The sequence below is a fragment of the Eschrichtius robustus genome, chromosome 15 (genome assembly GCF_028021215.1).
Source record: "Eschrichtius robustus isolate mEscRob2 chromosome 15, mEscRob2.pri, whole genome shotgun sequence".
NCBI lineage: Eukaryota > Metazoa > Chordata > Mammalia > Artiodactyla > Eschrichtiidae > Eschrichtius > Eschrichtius robustus.
Window position 1 is genome coordinate 65,016,750 of NC_090838.1, and position 9,072 is coordinate 65,025,821.

Sequence of the window (9,072 nt, forward strand, 5' to 3'; positions counted from 1 at the left end):
TACAGGATATGACTAACTGTTATGGCCAAAGGGCAGTGTGGCCAACAGATTTAGAAGAGACACTGTGGGCAGATGACCACCCTGACAGACTGGACCCCCAAGCACAGTTCTGTGGGGGTCCTGGGCTGTTTGTTTTGATGCACTCCTTAGTACTGGTGACATATTTAAGATCATTTAAAAATCAAAATGGAGTAACTATGGTTCAGGCATCCAAATTGGAGCCAGGTAGCCATTGTGGATATGGTTTCAGACATGTTTCTGCATCACTGAGAAGTTGAATTTTCTCTAAACTGTATCAAACTCAAGGACACTACCAGCCATTTTCAAAACAATACCTGTTAAGATGCTAGTTACAACCTTGTAGTTTCAAAGTCACCCCAATTCTGTCCTTTGCAACTATGTAATCATTTCAGACCCCAGCCAATCCTTGTTTAACAAGCACCCATACTTCTTGCCAGCTCCAATCCTAATTCTTGACAAACAACTGATGCAACCTTGTGTTTTTTTGCCTTTATAAACCTCCTCCCTTTTGTAGTTCAGCAGAACATAATTTAAGTGATTTTTGGATCTCCTGGGCTGCAGTCCTAACAAACCTCAAATAAATGCCTCTTTATTTCAATCAGGTCTCCATTTCTGAAGTTTTGGTTAACAGTACATAGGCCATCCATCTCTGTTTTTTTTTTTTTTTTTTTAACATGTTCCATCTTTTGTCCTGGTCCTTGGTTCCTCACCTGAATCTTCTATTTCTGAGTCATATCTGTGTCTATATATCTCATTACCTTCCTAGTTCATTTTGACTCCAGCCTTCACAGTAATGCACAAACAAATCACTACTTTTGGCTCTGATGTCTTGGCACTTGCTTGGATCTGGTGGGCCTAAGACTTTCCTGGGCTGGGATAAAATCACATGGGACAGTCAACTGGTATATAAAAAGAGGTATATATCCCACAGGATGGTTGTGTTGTAAAGAACCAGCAAGAAGATTCTAAGAAATGTGGGGGTTAATGAAAAATGGCTGATGCCACACAAACAAGCACTTATTTGTGGTCCCCAATCCAGATTCCCAGTAAGTGGGCAATGGAGTTTTGGTACCATCCTTCCTATTTCTGAGAGAAGAAAACACAAGTCTCTGGGAAGAAAGATACATGTCCTAAGGTGAAAAAGCAGAATCTTTCTTGAGGAGCTCTTTGTCTCTCCTTTAGTCTAATCGGTATTGCCAATTGGCCTTCTAAGACCTTTAAGGAATGGGTGAAGTTGGGTGGGGAGGCAAATGCAGAGATTCTAAAAGGACTTTTGAATTTCTATTTTACCTTTTGGCCGCACTGCATGGCATGTGGGATCTTAGTTCCCCCACCGGGGATTGAACCCACACCCCCTGTAGTGGAAGCACGGAGTCTTAACCACTGGGCCACCAGGGAAGTCCTGGACTTTTGAATTAGAATTGCATTGTCTGGAAAAAGGGAAGATGTACCTCCAGTATTTACTAGGTAGCTTCCTTTTTAGCCACTTACCCTCCTGTGGGCAAATGCTATCCTATGGACTGGTATATGGTCTTCCTGTGGAGTCCGTAAGCAGATTTGTTAGCTCTACCAAGTGAGCACTTGACTCAGAGTCACACCACTGCCTTTAGAGCCCAGGTAACGAGGGGACCCTGTTATCATCTACTGCCTAGATAATTTCAAATCTAGTCTAGACCAGCACTGTCCAGTAGAACTCTCTAAAATGATGAAAAATTTTGTCTGCCACTAAAAGTGTTTTCCTAATACCCTAATCTGGGTTGGGGACTGCAAATGGGTATTTGCTGGTGTAGCTTCATCAATTTTTCAATAAACCCCATGTTTCTTAGAATCTTTTGGTTAGATCTTGACAACCCAACTATCCCCTGTCCAGCTGGCTATGAGATCAGTGGGCTGATCTGGCTCCTTGCAATGGCCTCCAGCATGCTCCTGGCACTTCTGTTCACAACCCACATGTGGAACCATTTGCTCTTCCCTCCTTGTACCCCACTTCTTGCCCAGTCCCTTATCTTCCTCACTTTCTAACCATGTTCCATCTTTTTTTTTTTTTTTCTTTTGGCTGCATTGGGTCTTTGTTGCTGCACGCAGGCTTTCTCTAGTTGCCACGAGCAGGGGCTATTCTTCATTGCAGTGCGTGGGCTTCTCATTGCAGTGGTTTCTCTTGTTGTGGAGCACAGGCTCTAGGTGCACGGGCTTCAGTAGGTACAGCACGCAGGCTCAGTAGTTGTGACGTGCAGGCTCAGTAGTTGTGGCACATGGGCTTAGTTGCTCCGCATCATGTGGGATCTTCCCGGACCAGAGATCGAACTTGTGTCCCCTGCATTTGCAGGCGGATTCTTAACGACTGTGCCACCTGGGAAGTCCCTAATCATGTTCCATCTTGAATTCACTGGGCAGGACCTTGGAAAAACTGTACTTCATAATGTGTAAAACAGAAGAGTCTCTAAGGACAAAAGCCACTTTCTCTCATGTGTATAAGGTGATATGCCAGATTCTTCCAGCCCTGTCCTTGGTCTCTGTTAAGCAGTGGTAATAATTAGGATAATAGCAATAATACAAATGGAAACAATCCTTCCTGCACTCCTGCTAGAAGAATACAAAGAGATAATACATGTAAAATTACTTTGAAAATTTAGAAATGCTCTAAAATAATTTAAAGTATCATAGCTATTAAATCCTTATTTTCCTCTTGGGTGGGCCACCAATAAGTACTGCTCATTTTAGCCATCCCTATTTGCTTTTTATTTTTCTCTTCCTTATTTCTTCTGGGCCAAGTAGAAGGTAGCTGATTAAAAAGTATCTTGGATTGAATGAGCTTCCCCCTCATGGTCTCCTTCAAAGTGCTTTCGTGTTGTCTTCTTTTATCTGAGTCACATTCAGAAATAGTTGGCTTTCTAGCTGGTTTGAAGAAACCACTTTCAAATTACTTGATAGAATAAAAAAAAATCCAGACTCTGAAAACCCGCAGGGCCTTGTGCATCCTATTGGCCATTTCCTTAAATGACATGAAGGACGGTATGAATCTGATGACAAGCATGGCTGCTGTGAACAAATCCACCAAATTTGGACAAGTGACAGAGGACCCAGGATACTGAGGGTGATTTTAAAAGTTACTCAGGGCTCCAGTAAACACATTTTGGAGGAGGGCATTTTATAAGGATTTTTATACTGAATGTCACCAGAAATGCACTTTAAAAGATAAACAGAATATTATATTTTTAAATATTTTATAGCACAGAGCAAGAATTATTTTAGGTGAGTAGACACTGAGGTGCAGAGTATAAAGAAAGAAAATTCTCCATAACCCATTTATCTTGCTGGACTTAGAAGAGTTGAGTGACAGTTACAAATGACAGCCCTCTTAGGTATTCAGTTTCCTGTGGTATTTAAATGAGAAAATGTATTTTGGGGAATATTTACACAATAATAATAAAGTGGTGTTCAATTGCAGATGACAAAAACCAGGGTTGATTAAAATATTTTAATATGTGAATTGGATTTGTAAATTTTGTTTAAATATTTTCTGTTCATTATTGACATTAAAGAGGACAGAAGTGAAATCAAGAGGAAGAAAGGCCATCTAGGTGCTGAGATCAGGGCCCCAGAGGTGTCAGGCCATTATATTCCTGGTTGGGTCTTTGCTTTTTTTGCCAGAAATTCAGAGACAGTCTCAGAAAAACCAAGTCCAAAGGAGATTTATGCATATGAGCACTCCATACCCCTGCAAGAGTGAGGACCTTGAAGATTGTCCCTGCAGAGGGCTGTGGACAAGGATGAGTGGCAGGTGCAGTCCATTGCCACTGCTGTGGCCCTTTGTCTATCTCTCCTTGGTCTAACTGGGGCTTCCTCTGCCTGAGGTCCCTGGCTGGGCCATTTGAAGAACCTGTCTCTTCTACTTCATCTCAAGTTTCTGTAGCCAGTGTTGCCTAGGTTTCCTATCAGAATCTACCCTCTGCACCCCATGCCAAGAATTCCAGATAAACATGATGCCTAGGGGAAGATGTTCCCAGTTATATAGAGAAAGAAGTGACCTCTGTTCTGTTTAGGACTGTACAATTGATCTGGCCCTCCCTCCTGAGCTTGAGGCCAAGGTTACTGGCAAGTCATCTGCACTTGCTCATGGAATGGGCTCATCAGGTTTTCCCTCTCTGGAAGTCAAGATGCTGACAAGGTGTGGGAGCTTCCTGGTTAGTTGAAGGTGTCTAGTGATTCCTGGATAGGCTTCATGAAAATTATGGTGTTTTGTTCCTTACTTTCCACCCAGTCTTCTCTTGTAACCAAGATCCTTAAGTAAGAAAAGGTGGGGGTGGTGGTGTTCTGCAGTTGCAGAATTCTAGTGGCCAAGACAGCTGAAAACATACAGATCTTCACTAATTCTAGTTTATCTGATCCCACCCAGATTTGCATGGCTAAGGACAATGCCCACAGCACAGCACTGGGAGCCATATTATCAAGGGAAATCTCAGGTCTGGCAGTCTCTGTCCTGTTGCTTCTTTTCTTGGAAGCTGGCCCTGGTAGAGGTCAACCAACTGATGTGGGGCTGAGAGTTGCTCACTATCCAGCTTGCTTCCATCTTCCAAAGAGTCTACCTTGAGGGTACCTGAACCATGTAAACTGGTTCCATGCTGGATATGACCACAAGTTACAAGTTTTAGTTTCTTGAGTTCACTCTTTATTATTTGTGTGTATGTGTGTATATGTGTGTGTATATATATTATATATATATATATATATATATATATATATATATATAAAATATATATACACTATGACACAGTAAATACAGCCTATATATTATATATTATATATACAGTATATATATATATATATGTATATATATATAATATATTTGGATAGTGAGGTTGTGAGAGAGGAGGGGAAGAATGCAGGTATACACTGTGTATATGTTATCATCTTATCTGAAATCAAGGATATGTAACTTAATGTTTTTATTTATTTATTTATTAGTTCAAACAAGTATTTATTAAATGCTTAAAAGTGTATAACACTGTGCTAAGAATGATGGTGGGGTACAGGACTTCAAAAGGTAAAATCGACATGTGTCCTGTCTTCAAAGAGTTCAGAATCTATGGGGGAGACAGGCATGTAACTTATCAAATTTTACATCTTACAAAAATTAAGTATCAAAAGAGAGGTATAAACTAAATATTGTGGCAGTTTTGATGAGAAAAGGATCAATTCTGTCGATGGGGATTAGGGGCCATGTTCCTGAGGAGGTAACCTTTGAGGTGGCCTTGAGAATATGAATAAAATTTCATTTCAATAGTTATGAAAAGAGTTAGTCTTGGCAGCAACACTCTTAACAACTTGTGTTTATATAGCAGTTCCCCACTGACTGAGTAGCCTCACACACTTTGTTGTATTCAATTAGAACAATAAATTTGCAAAGTTAAGTAAGGGGATATTATTATTATTTTAAGGTCAAATTTTGGCTTAGAGAAGTTCTATGACTTGCCTACGAGGACACATTATTTAGTCGGGGTGGAGAAATGTCGATGTGGAACCAGTATCTTCTATCTGCAAGTACTGTGAGAGCCCTTCCCCTGGCCACTCCTGCTTTTAACAGGCTAACTAGAGGTGCATTCCCGGAGTTTACCAACTGTTGGTCATTCAGAGCCTTACTAACTAGCCTCAGCAACTATTGATGGTGCTCAACGTGTGGTCCCCAGACAGCAGTATCAACATCACCTGGGAACTTGTTAGAAATATAAATTCTCAGACCCCTTCCATACCTGCTGAATCGGAAATGGCAGCAATGTGTTTTAACAAGCCCCCCAGGTGATTCTGATGCAAGTTTAAGTGTGACCTAAACACTACACATTTGAGGATTCTTTTAACTTAAAATAGATGATATGAAACCATGAGAGCTGACTCAAGGGAAAAAAAAAAAGCCCAATTAATCCTTACAGTATCTAGAAATTAAATTGTGTTCTCCTTTTCTTTCTGAGGATTGTTATTGAGCAGGGTGATGTGGCATAGGGCTGGAATAAATTTGGTATTAAAACTGCATTTACTTCTTTCTCATTGAGAAAACAGATACATTCAAAGCCACAGGGAACATGGGACTCAGCCTGCAAAAGTCAAGGGCTCCCAGAGCTGAAGTACAAGGTCACACATTGCTTCAGAAAACAAAGGGTTAGATTTCTGACAAGAGTTACCCACAAAAGAGAGGGCTCAACCCTGAGAATTCATGAATCTGCTCTTGCGAACATGCAGTTTCCAAAGAAATTCAGCTGAAAATGGGAGATATGCTGATGTCATGACATTTCATTCCTTTGACTAGTTTGTGAGAAAAAGCAAGAGAGATGAAGTTATGCTGTTACCATGACAACTTGAAGAGGCCCAGGCTGGATAATGATACAGTGGAGCTGACAAAGCTTGGCATCCTGATTCTACATGAGAAAAATGGGGCTGTGGAGGCCTGGGGATTATGCAGAATGAATATTCTTTTCTTCCCTTACAGTTCTGCCACATTGCCTGATTTAAAAAAATAACTCATTAAACAGTGCACATAGTGACTATGACTGATGTACATCTATTCATGTGTTTTCCTGGAAGGCACTTCTCCCCTTTGTCTTGTTTCTATCTATCCTTTGCCGCATAGCACCAAACGTGCTTCCTCAAGGAGGGTTCCTCATTGACTGGCCCTCAGTGAACCACAGCATTGAAAGGCTCAGCCATGTATTTAGTCCCATTTTGCAATTTTTTTTTTTTTAACACATACAAACTCTTTCCTTCAGGGGAGAGAAAGACAATAATGTTACTTCCTTGTGCCTTCAGGGTCTAAAAATAGCAAAGCTGTCTATAATCATTTTTTTCCCTCTTTTGTTTACAATAAAAATAGCTAAGAGTTATTGAGTGCTGATTGTATACCATCCCAGTACTACTTAAAGGGTGGTTGAAGATCAGCAGCAATAGCATCACCTGGGAACTTTTAAAAATGGAAAATTGAGGGCTCTACCCCAGACCTGCTCAATCTGAAACTCTAGAGGGTGGGGTCCAGGAATCTTTTTTTAATAAACGTTTAATAAACACCAAGTTTTCAGAATCACTGCATTAGACGCATCTATGTGCATCATATTTTTTCTCACTTAATTTTCACAACAACCTGGGAATTAGTATCATCTCCCTATACAGGTGGGGGAACTGAGGCACAGAAAGTATGAGTAAATTGCTCAAGGTCCCTGTAGTGTTTTGTTTCCAAAGATTGTGGCAACAATCTCTTCTAGTTTTTCAAAGTGACTTTGTCACTTCTATCAAGAGGTGTAGTCTATTTCTCTTTTCCTTAAACTGGACTGGTCTGTGACTTGCTTTGACCAGTAGAATGCAATGAAAGAGATATGGTTCAACTTTAAAAAAAAAATTGAAGTATAGTTGATTTATAATGTTGTATTAGTTTCAGGTATATACCAAAGCGAATCAGTGATTCACTGTATATATATATTCTTTTTCAGATCCTTTTCCCTTTTAGGTTATTACAAAATATTAAGTAGAGTTCCTTCCCTGTGCTATACAGTAGGTCCTTGTTGGTTATCTATTTTGTACACAGTAGTGTATATATGTTAATGCCAAATCCCTAATTTATCCCTCCCCCCTACTTTCGCCTTTGGTAACCATAAATTTATTTTCTATGTCTGTGGGTCTATTTCTGTTTTGTAAATAGGTTCATTTATATCATCTTTTTTTTTAGATTCCACATATAAGCAATATCATATGATATTTGTCTTTGTCTGGCTTACTTCACTCAGTATGATAGTCTCTAGGTCAATCCATGTTGCTGCAAATGGCATTATTTCATTCTTTTTTATGGCTGAGTAATATTCCATTGTGTACATGTACCACATCTTCTTTATCCACTCCTCTGTCGATGGATATTTAGGTTTCTTCCATGTCTTGACTATTGTAAATAGTGCTGCAATGAACATTGGGGTACATGTATCTTTTCAAGTTATGGTTTTCTCTGGATATATGATCAGGAGTGGGATTGCAGGATCATATGGTAGCTCTATTTTTAGTTTTTTAAGGGTCCTCATACTATTTTCCATAGTGGTTGCACCAATTTACGTTCCCACTGGCAGTGTAGGAGGGTTCCTTTTTCTCCACACCCTCTCCAGCATTTATTATTTGTAGACTTTTTGATGATGGACATTCTGACTCATGTGAGGTGATATCTCATTGTAGTTTTGATCTGCATTTTTCTAATAATTAGTGATGTTGAGCATCTTTTCATGTGCCTCTTGGCCATCTGTTTGTCTTGTTTGGAGAAATGTCTGTTTAGATCTTCTGCCAGTTTTTTTGATTGGGTTGTTTTTTTGATATTGATTTGATTTTTTTTTGCTATGGGCTGTTTGTATATTTTGGAGATTAATCCCTTGTCAGTCACATCCTTTGAAAATATTTTCTCCCATTCTTATGGTTGCCTTTTCATTTTGTTTATGGTTTCTTTTGGAGGCTTTGCAGAGTCTGTTTTCATTCTCCTACTAACTTGACTCCCATGTAAAGTCCAGGCTGCTGGAGACAGAGGCCATATGATAATAGGGACCATGTGGAGTTAGAGGCCATGTGGAGGAGAACCAGAGTGTGCTAGCTGACAGCCCCACCTAAGCCTTGTCCTGTGGGTGAAGCCATCTTGGACCTGTTAGCCCAGCCTAGTCGTTAGCTGAATGCAGCCACGTGCAGGGGCCTTGCTAATGCCACATGGAGCAGAGACTTGCTTGCTGAGTCTGCCTGCATTTCCAACACGAAAAATTGTATGCAATAAAATCGTGGTGTTTTAAGCCACTGACTGTTGGGATAGTTTGTTATAGAGCAATAGATAATGGAAATAGTCATATAATTTGTCAACCATAGATCCTGGAGTCCAACCCATGTACCTTTAGCTTTAGAGCTATCCATCTTAACCATTGCTCTTTTTTTTTAGTTAAAAAATTTTAATTAATTAAAATTTTGGCCGTGTGGGGTCTCTGTTGCTGCACGTGGGCTTTCTCTAGTTGCAGCAAGTGGGGCCTACTCTTCGTTGCACAGGCTTCTCAT